Genomic DNA, 16433 nt, shown 5'->3' on the forward strand with positions numbered 1-16433 from the left:
TGTAATTATATAAGGTGCATTCTAACAGTTACCTGTACTGGTTGACAAAGGCTATTGAGCCGTAACGCGTACCTACCTTGTATGCTATGCATGTTGCATTAATAAAAACCTTTGAGACTTCAAAAAACTTCTGAGTGCCGGGACCCTTGATGCTGCTGCAGGACTGGTTAGTGTCCCAGTAGGTATGGGGACCCCTAGTGTTGGGATTTTCAGGAGCCATTTTCTTTATAAAATATTCAAAACATTTTAACAACCATATTACAAAAGGACTTACATTTTTTATCAGTAACATCATATAAAAAGTTTTTGGGTCTGACAGTGCCCATTTAAAGCATTACTAACATTTATATAAACTTTTAACATTTCACCCATACATGTCAAAAGATGAGATGGCACCAGGTTTCAGTCCTGTAACCCACTAAAACTGCTAGGTATAACCAGATGAAGCTCTTATTTCCCAGCTGCGGGATGTAGACTGATGGTTGTTGCCCCTTTAGCAACATTTAGCAGATCCTGGAGTGCACTTGGATCCACTCTTATCCTTGCTGACTAGCATCACAGTCCACTTGACAACAGGAGATAATATGGCCCTCTGAGCCACTGGAGGTGATATGGCCCACTGGATTTGTAGGAACTCTTTAGATAGGACTGGTTACATTTCACAGGTGTGTAAACCTATACAGTCTAAGGCTCTGTAGACTAACACACAATGCTCCTTACCCCCTCTGCACTACACTACACTAGACTAACTACTCCCTGTGTTAAGCAAGACATCCTCCTTCCAGCTATTGAGCAGATTGGTGGTTGAACAGAGACCTTTGTCTTCTGGAACTTTCTTATCCAAGAAGGTTTGCAGTGGTCTGGAGAATGTCAGAGCACTCTATAGGGCTATGGTCATGGTGCTATGGGTCAGTCATTAGTGATGATCACGGTGCTATGGGTCAGTCATTAGTGATGATCATGGTGCTATGGGTCAGTCATTAGTGATGATCATGGTGCTATGGGTCAGTCATTAGTGATGATCATGGTGCTATGGGTCAGTCATTAGTGATGATCACGGTGCTATGGGTCAGTCATTAGTGATGATCATGGTGCTATGGGTCAGTCATTAGTGATGATCATGGTGCTATGGGTCAGTCATTAGTGATGATCACGGTGCTATGGGTCAGTCATTAGTGATGATCATGGTGCTATGGGTCAGTCATTAGTGATGATCATGGTGCTATGGGTCAGTCATTAGTGATGATCATGGTGCTATGGGTGAGACATCAGTGGTTGTCACAGTAACATTTATGGTGGTCACCTTGAGATGGGGATGGCTTAAAGGGTTGGTGGCAGTCACACTGCTATGAAGTTGCTTGTTGCAAATTGTCTTATACAGAAACTTCCTGGCCACCCAAAAAGGAGTGTGTCAATTACCAAAGCACAAATGGCAAGCGGCATATACTCATTGGGTATGTCCTAGTTCTAAACTAAAAATGTTGGTGTGGGGGAGTGTATCAAGTACAGTCATGGCCGTAAATGTCGGCACCCCTGAAATGTTTCTAGAAAATTAAGTATTTCTCACAGAAAAGGATTGCAGTAACACATGTTTTGCTATACACATGTTTATTCCCTTTGTGTGTATTGGAACTAAACCAAAAAAGGGAGGAAAAAAAAAAAGCAAATTGGACATAATGTCACACCAAACTCCAAAAATGGTCTGGTCAAAATTATTGGCACACTTTCAAAATTGTGGATAAATAAGATTTTTTTCAAGCATGTGATGCTCCTTTAAATTCACCTGGGGCAAGTAACAATTGTGGGCAATATAAAAATTCCATCTGAAAGCAGATAAAAAGGAGAGAAGTTCACTTAGTCTTTGCATTGTGTGTCTTTGTGTGCCACACTAAGCATGGACAACAAAAAGAAGAGAAGAAAACTGTCTGAGGACTTGAGAACCAAATTTGTGGAAAAATATCAATAATCTCAAGGTTACAAGTACATCTCCAGAGATCTAGATTTGCCTTTGTCCACAGTGCGCAACATTATCAAGAAGTTTGCAACCCATGGGACTGTAGATAATCTCCCTGGGCGTGGACGGAAGAGAAAAATTGATGAAAGGTGTCAACGCAGGACAGTCCGGATGGTGGATAAGCAGCCCCAAACAAGTTCCAAAGATATTCAAGCTGTCCTGTAGGCTCAAGGAGCATCAGTGTCAGCGCAAACTATCAGTCGACATTTAAATTAAATGAAACGCTACGGCAGGAGACCCAGGAGGACCCCACTGCTGACACATAGACATAAAAAAGCAAGACTACATTTTGCCAAAATGAACTTGAGTAAGCCAAACTCCTTCTTGGAAAATGTCTTGTGGACAGATGAGACCAAGATAGAGCTTTTTGGTAAAGCACATCATTCTACTGTTTACCGAAAACGGAATGAGGCCTACAAAGAAAAGAACACAGTTCCTACAGTGAAATAAGGTGGAGGTTCAATTATGTTTTGGGGGTTGTATTCCTGCCTCTGGCACTGGGGGCCTTGAAATTGTGCAAGGCACCATGAAATCTGAGGATTACCAACGGATTTTGGGTCGCGCTGTACAGCCCAGTGTGGGTTTGCGTCCGAGATCTTTGGTCTTCCAGCAGGACAATGACCCCAAACATACGTCAAAAAGCACCCAGAAATGGATGGCAACAAAGCGCTGGAGAGTTCTAAAGTGGCCAGCAATGAGTCCAGATCTAAATCCCATTGATTGCCTGTGGAGAGATCTCAAAATTGCTGTTGGGAAAAGGCGCCTTCCAATAAGAGACCTGGAGCAGTTTGCAAAGGAAGAGTGGTCCAATATTCCGTCTGAGAGGTGTAAGAAGCATATTGATGGTTAGAGGAAGCGACTGATTTTAGTTATTTGTTCCAAAGGGTGTGCAACCAAATATTACGTTAAGGGGGCCAATAATTTTGTCCATCCCATTTTTGGAGTTTGGTGTGACATTATGTCCAATTAGCTTTTTTTACTCCCTTTTAGTTCCAATACACACAAAGGGAATAAACATGTGTATAGCAAAATATGTGTTACTGCAATCCTTTTCTGTGAGAAATACTTCATTTTCTAGAAAAATGTCAGGGATGCCAACATTTACGGCCATGACTAGAAGTCTTTGAGTCTGTTTTTTCTTGGAAGAAGTTACATAAATATGGAATTTGGACTTTAATAGGTCGACAAACCAGACCTCTTTTTTGCCTAGTACCCCATCCTATGCTGTACTTTATTGCTTCATGTTCTGTATTTCAGCAGAAACCGAAAAAAGAGGCTGTGACCAGGACACATTATATTTACCATGGTCCAAGAGCCCTTCTTTAAGAACACATTCCTCCCTCTACCATAGCTCCTTTACAGACTGCCCTCAGAACTGGATTCTTTTTCTCTGTATGAGAAGCGATGTTACCATGGTGATGCCAGATGTCTCCAATATCTTAGTCTCCTGCTGGGATGGATATTGGAGGAGCTTCCCTTTGATGGGACCTAAAGGATGGATTCAAGGATCGCTAAGTATGACGTGACGAGAAAGATGGACTTTTACAAGGAAATTAATGCTCTGGTAGCAAAAGGTGTGTAGCATGGGAAGAGGCTGTGATTTGATGTGTGTGTGTGTGATAGGGTCTATACTTGCCACCCGTGTATCAAAGCTTTTACACAGAAAATGTGTGTAAGGAGAAGCTTCTGTAATCTGGGTACAGAATTGAGAGTTACATGGGTGCAGGTCCGTCTATCATATTCTTACCTTTTCCTGCTGTTATGATGCAATCAGGCCAGCCATTTATATAAATGTACAATATGTAGTGTGAGGACATCTGAGGGAAAAAAAATTCAAATCAACTGGTGTCATAAAGTTATAAGGATTTGTAAATTACTTCTATTTAAAAATGTAAAGCCTTTCAGTACTTATCAGCTGCTGTATACTACATAGAACGTTGTATAGTTCTTTCCAGTTTGACCACAGTGCTCTCTGTTGCCACCTCTGTCTGTGTCAGGAACTGAGCAGGAGAGGTTTGCTATGGGGATTTGCTTCTTCTCAGGGTAGTTCCTGACACAGACTGGAAAGAACTACATAAATTTCTCTACAACAAACATTAGCTGATAAGAACAGTAAGGATTACATATCTGTAATTTACAAATCTGTTTAACTTTCTGGCACAAGTCGATTTAAAAACATTTGTTGTCCACCGGAGTACCCCTTTAAGTACAGATGAGCAAACCTAAGTACAGTTTGGTTTTGTTCAGATAGAACTCGAACTGCGGGTGGTTTAGTTCTGCAAAACCTGCTAAAATAACATAGGCCACATAGCAGAAAGGAGAAGTAGAAAAGATCACATGACCTTAGGGAATCCCATAATGCCTTTCAAAAAGCTCTCCTAGCCAATCAGGATGCATTAGAGGGGTGATGTCAAAGCCACTATGAAAGCCTATGCACATATGCACATAGCTTTAGCAACCATTTTAGCGATAGCAGGTGTTAAGTGAAGATTTCTGTGAGGGATCCTAAGTAGTGAACAACACAGATAGGAGTAGGACCACATATATAATACTTGTGGTAAAGCAGCAGAGAGCATTCTGCATCTGTTTTCATTGGAAGTTAAGTGTGCCAGTTCATTTTTTGTTTTACACTTATTGTGAAACAGCCACACATAAAAAGTTTTCGGTCACTTTTGGGCATTTTCTGGGGTGCTAATCCTGTTTCTATGCTCTAAAGTTCGAATTATTATTAATAGCTTGTAAAAACCACTTCAAAAAAGCCATTGCTTCTTTTAATACCTCTGTGTGAATATCAACACCAGCAGATATCTACCTCCAAACAGAGATTATTTTAGACATGAATTTTAAAAAGCATTAAAAATCCTCTAGTGTAGTGTTTTTTTTTGTTCAACCTGTTAGTTACCAACGAGTACCGTCCATTTACCCATAGTCATACATGTTGCTGTAACAGGGATAACTGACACCAGTTGCCTGTGCATTCGCTATCCCCACCCTTACTGGTTGGCAAACCCCAGCGAGGCATTCCCTTACAGGAATACACAGTCAGTTGCATGTATGTCTGCCAGCCACAGCAAAGTCAGACAGAACAGCTGATGATCGTGTTGTGTACTGCATTTTGCACTACATTTTCCTACGAAAGATGGGATCAGCACAAGGTCGCAACCAACCAGTTGAGAAACACTGCACCTTTAGGTGTTTAGGAGTCTTGTCTAGTTTGTGACATCAAAGAGGGTCTCTTCCTTCCCCATATGAGGAAAATAAATCCTTCACATCGTATTGTCACATCGCTTGCCTCTAGATGTTTTTGCCTCCTCCAGACTCATGTAGGTGTTAAGGGAGTATTGTCCTCAGTTTGTGATGTTAAATGGGGTCTCTTTCTACCACATGGGAGGTAAATAATTCCTCCTGATGGTAAAGGTCCCTCATTTTTCTCTAGATGTTAAAGGAGTTATCTCGGGAGCTAAAATGGAATTAACTTCCCCTGCTCCCCTGTGGCTCATTTTTTGTTTTGCTTTGCTTCATCCTGATACCTTTTAGAATAAAGGGGGTGCGCTGAGAAGTAATATGTTGCGATCACCTCCTGCAGGCAAAACCAGGCCCTTGTGGTGGCCAATGTACACACAATGTTGCACCAACATCAGATTCATCATGCATACATTTGCTACCACTGGTTTCACCGGCATTTGGCAATTGCAACATGGTACCTGCCCCCTTCATATCAGAAGGTATCAGTATGAGACAAGACTAAACCAGTAGTAACTTGCTGGAAAGGAAAGGACTCGGGTTTCCTTTGTCGGGATACCTATGAAGGAAACCTGAGTGTTTTCGAAATGCGTCGACATCTTTGTGGACTCTCTGTGCCCCCTTAGTGACGTCACTACTAGCCGCTCACATCACCGAGCTATTTGCCACGGGGACGAAAGCCGCTTGAGACGCTACCGGCCAGAGCGTTCTCCCGCTATACCTGTTCTAAAGATCTCTACCCTGGAAGGTGACTGTTCTGACCATCTACAGACTCCAGGTACTCAATCATATCAGGAAGCTATATCATATTTCTGTTAAGGAAGTGCAGATACCATTGCATTACATTTTGCAGCGCTGGAGCAACCCACTAACGGGCCCACTACGGAAGGACTTATTCATTTCTTGGCTGCCATATTATTGATTTAACATTTCCAGGTATCTAACTAGTATATTATGCCATTCACTTATTGCAACATTATCATTGTCCATATTTCAGAAATCTATGTACTTTGTTCCATTATGATGAAGCACCACTAATCTTAAGGTAGGACATCACTAGAGAAGAGCGAACTTACAGTAAATTCGATTCTTCACAAACTTCTCTGCTCGGCGGTTGCTGACTTTTCCTGCATAAATTAGTTCAGCTTTCCGGAGCTCCGGTGGGCTGGAAAAGGTGGATACAGTCCTAGGAAAGAGTCTCCTAGGACTGTATCCACCTTTTCCAGCCCACCGGAGCACCGGAAAGCTGAACTAATTTATGCAGGAAAAGTCATCAACTGCCGAGCCGAGAAGCTCGTACCGAATCGAATTTACTGTAAGTTCGCTCATCTCTAGACATCACCTCTGTTTTTTTTTTTTACTTCCTTTTTTTTGGTTTAGTTCCAATACACACAAAGGGGGAGATTTATCAAAACCTGTCCAGAGGAAAAGTTGCCCTGTTGCCCATAGAAACCAATCAGCTTGCTTCTTTCATTTTTAACAAGGCCTCTGCAAAATGAAAGAAGTGATCTAATTGGTTGCTATGGGCAACTTTTCCTTTGCACAGGTTTTGATAAAGCTCCCCCAAAGGGAATAAACATGTGTATAGAAAAACATGTGTTACTGCAATCCTTTTCTGTGAGAAATACTTCAATACGTCTGTGAAAAATACCAGGGGTGCCAACATTTATGGCCCTAACTTTATATAATAAAAAGGGAACTAAAACAAGGAAGACTAATTAATCTTTCGATACATGTGTCTTTTGGAAAGAGGTTCTACATTACCTGTTACCTAAAGTAAAGAAAAATAACAGGGTCCTGATGGGATACACCCAATGTTATTAAGAGAGCTGTCACGATGCCGGCTGGCAGGAGGTGGATCCTCTGTGCCAGAGAGGGATTGGCGTGGACCGTGATAGTGGACCGGTTCTAAGTCACTACTGGTATTCACCAGAGCCCGCCGCAAAGCGGGATGGTCTTGCTGCGGCGGTAGTAACCAGGTCGTATCACCTAGCAACGGCTCAACCTCTCTGACTGCTGAAGATAGGCGCGGTACAAGGGAGTAGACAAAAGCAAGGTCGGACGTAGCAGAAGGTCGGGGCAGGCAGCAAGGATCGTAGTCAGGGGCAACAGCAGGAGGTCTGGAACACAGGCTAGGAACACACAAGGGAACGCTTTCACTAGGCACGATGGCAACAAGATCCGGCGAGGGAGTGCAGGGGAAGTGAGGTATACATAGGAAGTGCACAGGTGAAGACACTAATTGGAACCACTGCGCCAATCAGTGGCGCAGTGGCCCTTTAAATCGCAGAGACCCGGCGCGCGCGCGCCCTAGGGAGCGGGGCCGCGCGCGCCGGGACAGGACCGAGGGAGAGCGAGTCAGGTACGGAAGCCGGGGTGCGCATCCCGAGCGGGCGCCACCCGCATCGCGAATCGCATCCCGGCTGGAGGCGGTGTCGCAGCGCACCCGGTCAGTGGATCTGACCGGGGCGCTGCCGTGGCGAGGATGTTGCGAGCGCTCCGGGGAGGAGCGGGGACCAGGAGCGCTCGGCGTAACAAGAGCTTAGCAGAGTACTGGCAAAACAGTTAACATATTTCTTCGATCGCTGGTAACAGGATTCGTCCTAGAAGATTATAAATTAGCAAATGTTGGGCCCAATAACAAAAAAGGTATTAGGAATAGGGCAACTATACACCAGTAAGCCTGACAGCAATAGTGGGAAAATTAATGGAAACCATGCTAAAAGATATGGAATTCCCATGGTTTGCAAGCTGAGAAACAACATGGGATTACTGCAGAAAGATCATGTCTATTTATTAGACACACACAGAGAGACACACAGACATACACATAGACACACTCACCTAGCCTGCGCTGCGCTTCTAGTCTCTGGCGGCGGCCTGTGGAGTGATGTCACTGATGCCCTCTTGCACGGGTCTGTGGAGGGAAGTCACTTCCGCAATGTCCCTTGTCAGACCCTGGCTGGCCGGCTGCCGGCTCACTGTCTAAAGTGGCTAAAGTGGGGCAGTGGAAGGGCCAGCCTTACCATGAACCTTGGTGGCACAAAAAAAGAGGGGGCAGCACAGTGCCACCCCTGAAAAGTGCCGCCTGTAACCAATGGTCCCACTGGGTCCCATGCTAGGGCCGGCCCTGCCCTAAATGACATGCATAAAACAATGGAATATATACATAAAAATCCCAAGTGGGAAAAATTTACAATGATGGTTGGGCACATGATCAGACCTATGTTATCAAACCATGAAAAAATAAGACCATGTGTCACTGTAAATGCCGGACCATGAGCCCAATGTACCACCAGGGGTGTTGCTAGGTCTCCAAATGACCAGGGGCTAGAGCCCACAGCACAGCCATGCCCTTAACCGCACCCTTAAACAAGCCCCTAACCACATCAAGCCTCCTTCAATATTGTCCCACCTGTACACAACACACTGCACATACGCGACCAACACTCTATTCATGGTTTATAGAGAAGTGCCTCTCGTACAGAATGCATGAAGCACTGGTCTACTCTCTTCATTTCTGGGGACATTACTCTTCCCTTCTTGTGATCGGTGGGTGTCCCAGCAGTCAGACCCCACCAATCACCTAGTTATCCCCTATCCTGTGGATAGGGGATCACTGTAAATTTTGTGAATACCTCTAAGAGCAATAATGTTGACAGCAGGGCGCAAATCCTGCAGGAACATGTGGGAACTAAGTTCCTGCACTTTTTTTTACAACAGGAACACCGTCTTTAAGTGGACCAGTCCTTAAGTGAAAATCTTGGGTGAGTTCCCACACTTTTTCCCCCCCAGACTTGACCCCTTGTAGTCAGACTGTCATCATTACCACCATAGACCATATACCGTGTCATATATATACGTTGGCCCAGTACAGGAGATGTTGCCCCGTGCTCCTGCTGTCCTGTCAGGCAGCCTCCTTCAGTGTCCCCAAGGCCCCCTGCACTTGTTTCCCCATTGTAAATATGTTTTACCATGTAAAGTGTTATAAAATGTAATGTTGCTTTAACAGTTATACCATGTGATATGTCATGTGATTGTTACCCAGGAGGTACCAGTGACCAGGTGATCCCAAGAGTGACCTATGGGCTCCCTGCTAGTCACCCCCATATAAGCCCTGAGTGGATCTAGCTTTGCTCTCTTTGAGCTCTGCTCTCTGAGCTACTATTGTCCATAACTTGGTGTCGGAGTCTTTATTGCCCCGTGCCTAGCCCAGGATCCAGTGTTATACCTTCGGGGGGTGGTTTTAGGCTAAACCACGCCCTGGCATCACGAATACAAGAGGTTAATGCCATCAGCCCCTAGGGTAACAACATCTGCCCTGCACCACACACCCCGCCACCACATATATACAGTGGGGATCAAAAGTTTGGGCACCCCAGGTAAAATTTTGTATTAATATGCATAAAGAAGCAAAGGAAAGATGGAAAAATCTCCAAAAGGCATAAAATTACAGATTAGACATTCTTATAATATGTCAACAAAAGTTAGATTTTATTTCCATAATTTACACTTTCAAAATAACAGAAAACAAAAAAATGGCATCTGCAAAAGTTTGGGCACCCTGCAGAATTTATAGCATGCACTGCCCCCTTTGCAAAGCTGAGACCTTCCAGTGTCATGGGTTGTTCTCAATGATCATCTGGGAAGACCAGGCGATGTCAATCTCAAAGGTTTTAAATGCCCAGACTCATCTGACCTTGCCCCAACAATCAGCACCATGGGTTCTTCTAAGCAGTTGTCTAGAAATCTGAAACTGAAAATAGTTGACGCTCACAAAGCTGGAGAAAGCTATAAGAAGATAGCAAAATGTTTTCAGATGTCAATACCCTCTGTTTGTAATGTAATTAAGAAATGGCAGTCATCAGGAACAGTGGAAGTTAGGGGTTGTGCGTTGCCCTGCAGTTCGAAGCTCCGCTCACAGCATCCGGAAGTTCATTACTCCAAACGCTGTGACGTCTCGCCCGCCCCCTTGTGACGTCTCACCCGCCCCCTCAACGAAAGTCTATGGGAAGGGGGCGCGACTTTGGTAGAGGGGGGCGGGCGTGACGTCACGAGGGGGCGGTCGAGACGTCACGAAGGGGCCGGGCGGCTGCAAACACGGAAGCCCGCACACAGCGTTCGGAGTAATGAACTTCCGGACGCTGTGAGCGGAGCTCCGAACTGCAGGGCAACGCACAACCCCTTTAAAGCAAGAACTGGAAGACTAAGAAAAATATCTGACAGAACATCTCACAGGATTGTGAGAAAAAAACTATTCAAAACCCACGTTTGACTGCACAATCCCTCCAGAAAGATCTGGCAGACACTGGAGTTGTGTTACACTATTCCACTATAAAGAGATACTTGTACAAATATGGTCTTCATGGAAGAGTCATCAGAAGTAAACCTCTTCTAGGTCAAATCAGCGTTTGAACTTTGCAAATGAACATATAGACAACCCTGATGCATTTTGGAAACAAGTTCTGTGGACCGATGAGGTTAAAATTTAACTTTTTGGCTGGAATGAGCAAAGGTACGTTTGGAGAAGAAGGAGAACAGAATTTAATGAAAAGAACCGCTGTGCAACTGTAAAGCATGGGGGTGGATCAATCATGCTTTGGGGTTGTATTGCAGCCAGTGGCACAGGGAACATCTCACGAGTAGAAGGAAAAATGGATTCAATAACATTTCAGCAAATTTTGGATATTAACTTGATACCATCTGTGAAAAAGCTTAAGTTAAAGAGAGGATGGCTTCTACAAATGGATAATGATCCTAAACACACCTCGAAATCCACAGGGGATTACATCAAGAGGCGTAAACTGAAGGTTTTGCCATGGCCTTCACAATCTCCTGACCTCAACATAATTGAAAATCTATGGATAGACCTTAAAAGAGCAGTGCGTGACAGACAGTCCAGAAATCTCAAAGAACTGGAAGACTTTTGTAAGGAAGAATGGGCAAAGATACCTCAAACAAGAATTGAAAGACTCTTGGCTGGCTACAAAAAGCGTTTACAAGCTGTGATACTTGCCAAAGGGGGCAGTACAAGATATTAATTCTGCAGGGTGCCCAAACTTTTGCAGATGCCATTTTTTTGTTTTCTGTTATTTTTAAAGTGTAAATGACGGAAATAAAATCAAACTTTTGTTGACATATTATAAGAATGTCTAATCTGTAATTTTATGCCTTTTGGAGATTTTTCCATCTTTCTTGGTTTCTTTATACACATTAATACAAATTTTTTCCTGGGGTGCCCAAACTTTTGATCCCCACTGTATATTGACAGATGTGTTTTTAAATAGGAGCCAGCTAAAAAAAAAAAAAATAAGGATTACTTTTGATCAACGCATCTCACCACAGCAAAACATTATGCAATGTTATATGACATCTTATCAGATCATTTTGCTTCTTCTTGCAACTGGTGGTCAGCAGCTATGGTGGCTGTTGGGACATTAATGCCATTAAAAATATTGCCCCAGCAGCTGTCATACCTGCTGACCGCCAGTTGCAAGAATAAGCTGCTTTAAGTAGAAGCAGTGCACTAGTATAGTATTGTGGGGGATATAGTAGTGATATTATGACTGACACATATAGTACTAGTATAGTATAGCATAATAGACTACTATTATCATCCCCATTATACTATACTGGTGCAATATGTGTCAGTCATTCTATTACTAGTATCATCTCCATAATGCATTACCAAAGCTATATATACTGGTAGTATGACTGATACATAGAGCACTGGTATGGCATGATGGGAGTGAAAGTAGTAATATTATGCCTGACAGTAGAATATAGATATGGTACCTGGTGTGACTGATGAGTAGAGCACACTGCTGATGCCGGTCCGTCCCTGTATTAGATTTGAATTGTGTTCCACTCTTCAGCTGGTGCCACACAGGGAGGGAATTGTTAGGACATTACAGGGGCCGATGGCAGGGCCAGACTGGGAACAAAAATAGGCCTGAGCAATTTAGAATAAGTAGCCCATTTTTTTGGTGGGGGTTCGACTGCTGAGACCCCGACGATCACCTCAGTTCAAGTTGCTCTCCACCTGTTGTAAAGCTACAACACTCATGTCTAGAAAGCCTCAGGCATTATGGGGGTTGCAGTTTTGTAACAGCTGTAGAGCCACAGATTGGGGTACATTGTCACCCATCAGAACTGCAGAACTTACAAGTGACTCCAGCTCTGATGAATACAGTCAGGAGAACACACAATTATATCAGTGACCTGAGTGATTTCTGTTGTTGTTGCTGCTTTTTTTTTTCTCCTTCTTGTCCAGGCACCAGGACATTTTCCTGCTTCATCTTTCTCTGCACAGCCTGACGTCCGGACATTGTTAATTTGTTAGCAGACCCTCATCCTCTATATGAAGATAAAAAAAAAGTATTATAACTCTGCCATACACTGTGCCACCTGAATATAGCCATGCCAGACATCATGCCCCCCTCAATAAAACCCTGCCATACACTGTGCCCCCTGAATATAACCTTGACAGAAACTGTGCCCCCTGAATATAACACTGACAGAACTGCTGTATCCATAATAATAATACTACTGCCACACACTGTTTTTTTCTCAGTTCGACTGAATCCTACATCTGCACTGTCCTTCTCCAGACCCCTCTGTCCACCTCTTCCTCCTCTAGACTCATCCAGGCTCATCTGTCTTCCTTCCAGCTCCTCTGTCCTCTTCCTTATCCAGACCTCTCTGTCCTTCTCCAGACTCCATTATCATCTGCCTCCTCCAGACCCCTCTGTTGTTTGTCTCCTCCAGACCCCTCTGTACTCCTCCTCCTCCAGACCCCTAAGTCTTCCTCCTTCTCTCACATTGCATCCCCCCACCTCCGACCAAAACCTCCCCAGAACCCATAGTCTTCTTCCAGACTTCTCCTCCCCCCCCCCCAACAGATCCCTAAGTCATGTACTGTATATGTATGATTGATGTGTTCCACCTACAGACCCATATGAGGGTTTGTTTTTTGCACCACCAATTTTACTTTGTGATACCATCAATCATATCTAGGTAAAATCAGAAAGAAAATATTTGTGGGGAAAAACACCATTTTGTAACTTTTGGGGCTTCCGATTCTACGCAGTACACTTTTCGGTAATAATGACACCTTATATTTACTTTGAAGGTCAATATAATTAAATTAATACCTATTCTATATAGGTTTGATTTAGCTTTACTTCTGTAAAAATTTTTTTTACTTTTTGCACAAAAATTCATACATTTAAAAATGTCCTATTCTGACTTCTATAAATTTTTTATTTTTCCGCATACAAGGCTATATGAGAGCTCAATTCTTGCGTCGTGATCTGATGTTTTTATCAGTATCATTTTTGTTTTGATGGGAACTTTTGATCGCTTTTTTATAAAAATTTTTAGGGTATACAAAGTGACCAAAAATATGCAATTTTGGACTTTGGTATTTTTTATGTAATCGGTATTGATCGTGCGATTTACCGTATTTATCGGGGTATACCACGCACCGGCCTATAACACGCACCCTCATTTTACCAAGGATATTTGGGTAAAAAAAGTTTTTTACCCAAATATCCATGGTAAAATGAGGGTGCGTGTGTGCGCGTGTATACCCCGATATACCCCCAGGAAAGGCAGGGGGGGAGAGGCCTTCGCTGCCCGCTTCTCTTCCCCTACCTTTCCTGGGGTCTAGAGCGCTGCTGTCGGCCCTTCTCACCCCCTGGCTATCGGCGCCGCTGCCCGTTCTGTCCCCCTGACTATCGGTGCCGGCACCGACAGCCAGGGGGAGAGAAGGGGCAGCGGCACCCATTGCCGGCGCCGCTGCCCCGTTGCCTCCCCCCATCCCCGGTGGCATAATTACCTGAGTCGGGTCCGCGCTGCTGCAGGCCTCCGGCGTGCGTCCCCTGCGTCGTTGCTATGCACGGCGCGGCGCACTGACGTCATGCGCCGCGCCGTTCAGCGCATAGCAACGACGCCGGGGACGCACGCCGGAGGCCTGCAGCAGCGCGGACCCGACTCAGGTGATTATGCCACCGGGGATGGGGGGAGGCAACGGGGCAGCGGCGCCGGCAATGGGTGCCGCTGCCCCTTCTCTCCCCCTGGCTGTCGGCGCCGCTTCTCTCCCCCTGGCTATCGGCGCCGGCACGATAGTCAGAGGGACAGAACGGGCAGCGGCGCCAATAGCCAGGGGGTGAGAAGGGCCGACAGCAGCGCTCTAGACCCCAGGAAAGGCAGGGGGAGAGAAGCGGGCAGCGACGGCCTCTCTCCCCCTGCCTTTCCTGGGGGTGTATCGGCGTATAACACGCACACAGACTTTAGGCTAAAAATTTTAGCCTAAAAAGTGCGTGTTTTACGCCGATAAATACGGTAATTAATGTTATATTTTTATAGTTCAGACATTTAGGTGGTACCACATATGTTCATATTTATTTTGTTTACATTTTTTTTTTATGGGAAAAGGGGGGTGATTAAAATTTTTATTAGGGAAGGGGTTAAATCACTTTTATTAGTCTTCACAGGGGACTATACCATGCAATCTTCTGTTGGCATACACTGTTCAATGCTATGCCATAGCATAGCATTGATCAGTGTTATTGGTGCTCTGCTGCTCCAGCCTGCCATGACTGGAGCTTCAGAGCAACGATTGGATGGCGAGGCAGGTAAGTGCCCTCCCGCCGTCCTCTTAGGCTGCTTTCACACTATAAAATTCATCCGTTTTAAAGATCCGTTTGATGTTCCGTTATGAAAACCCTGAAATTCGGCCTTTAAACGTCCGTTAGAAAATCCCATTATAGTCTATGGGATTTTTACATTATCCGTTTTAATCCATTATAGTCCGTTATTAAAGGAGTATTCCATGAAAAAACTTTTTTTTATATATCAACTGGCTCCAGAAAGTTAAACAGATTTGTAAATTATGAATTTGAGTAGAATACAGACATAGCGCACATCTACAATCTTGTATAATGATCTGATTGCTTTTCAGCACAATATCAAAAACTAACAGGTTGTTAGTATACATTTTTGATCAAAAAGTACAAGCCCACTCGCCACGTCAAGGCCACCTATTCAGAGTGGGTCCCTAACGTCCCTAGCATAAAATGGCGTAGCACCGGGCGGCGACCACCACCGCCGCGACACAGGTGCCCACGGGGGGGGGAGCGACCCACTGGCAGAGCGGCCCCAATGCCTCTCAAACCAGTCTATAGGCCGCACCCGCCCGCAGACACAGCGCCACGGCAGCAACGGACGCCGCCCCGCACCACACCAGTGTGAACAAGATGTAATGGCTCACTTACCTTGCTCACCCAGTCAGACTGGGAGGCTGCTAGGAAAGAAATGGCCCTAGTGTGGCTAATTACCACCTATATAGGTTTGGGCTGAGTTAGTATACATTTTTGATCAAAAAGTACAAGCCCACTCGCCACGTCAAGGCCACCTATTCAGAGTGGGTGCCTAACGTCCCTAGCATAAAATGGCGTAGCACCGGGCGGCGACCACCACCGCCGCGACACAGGTGCCCACGGGGGGGGGGGGAGCGACCCCACTGGGTGCTATAAGTATCATTTTGATCAGTATCACCCGCACTACAAGTCTGTTAGTGCAGGTGATACTGATGACAGATTTCCTTTTAAAGAAGAACAACTACCACAAGAGGACATAGTTTTATATTAGGGGGAAAATGTTTCTGCAGTAATATCCGGAAGTATTACTTTACTGAGAGAGTAGTGGATGCATGGAATAGCCTTTCTGTAGAAATGGTAGCTGCATGAGGCTAGCTTTCAGATAAGATAGGGACCATGACTATTTAGAGTACAGTGGTCCCTCAACATACGATGGTAATCCGTTCCAAACGGACCATCGTTTGTTGAAACCATCACATGTTGAGGGATCTGTGCAATGTGAAGTATAGGACAGTGGTCTACAACCTGCGGACCTCCAGATGTTGCAAAACTACAACACCCAGCATGCCCAGACAGCCAACGGCTGTCCGGGCATGCTGGGAGTTGTAGTTTTGCAACATCTGGAGGTCTGCAGGTTGAAGACCACAGGTATTGGAGGTTATACTTACGTGTCCCCGCCGCTCCGAACCGTCACCGCTGCTCAGGATGTCGCCTTCCATCGCTATCGCTGTCGCTGCGTCCGCGGGGTGTCCCCGACGCTCCGGCAAGCCTCTGCTTCCCCGGCATCCGCGCTC

The 16433-nt window shown here is 44.9% G+C and overlaps 1 protein-coding gene across 1 annotated transcript in view; it reads left to right on the top strand.

The window, feature by feature from the left end:
* The first annotated feature begins 3563 nt into the window (after positions 1-3563).
* Positions 3564-16433, top strand: part of HIGD1C (HIG1 hypoxia inducible domain family member 1C) — a 91391-nt gene continuing 78521 nt past the window's right edge. Inside the window, exon 1 of the mRNA XM_056562650.1 lies at positions 3564-3588. The gene's annotated coding sequence lies outside the window, so the exon portion shown is untranslated. The remainder of the gene's footprint in view (positions 3589-16433) is intronic.

This window comes from Hyla sarda, chromosome 2 (genome assembly GCF_029499605.1).
Source record: "Hyla sarda isolate aHylSar1 chromosome 2, aHylSar1.hap1, whole genome shotgun sequence".
Lineage (NCBI taxonomy): Eukaryota > Metazoa > Chordata > Amphibia > Anura > Hylidae > Hyla > Hyla sarda.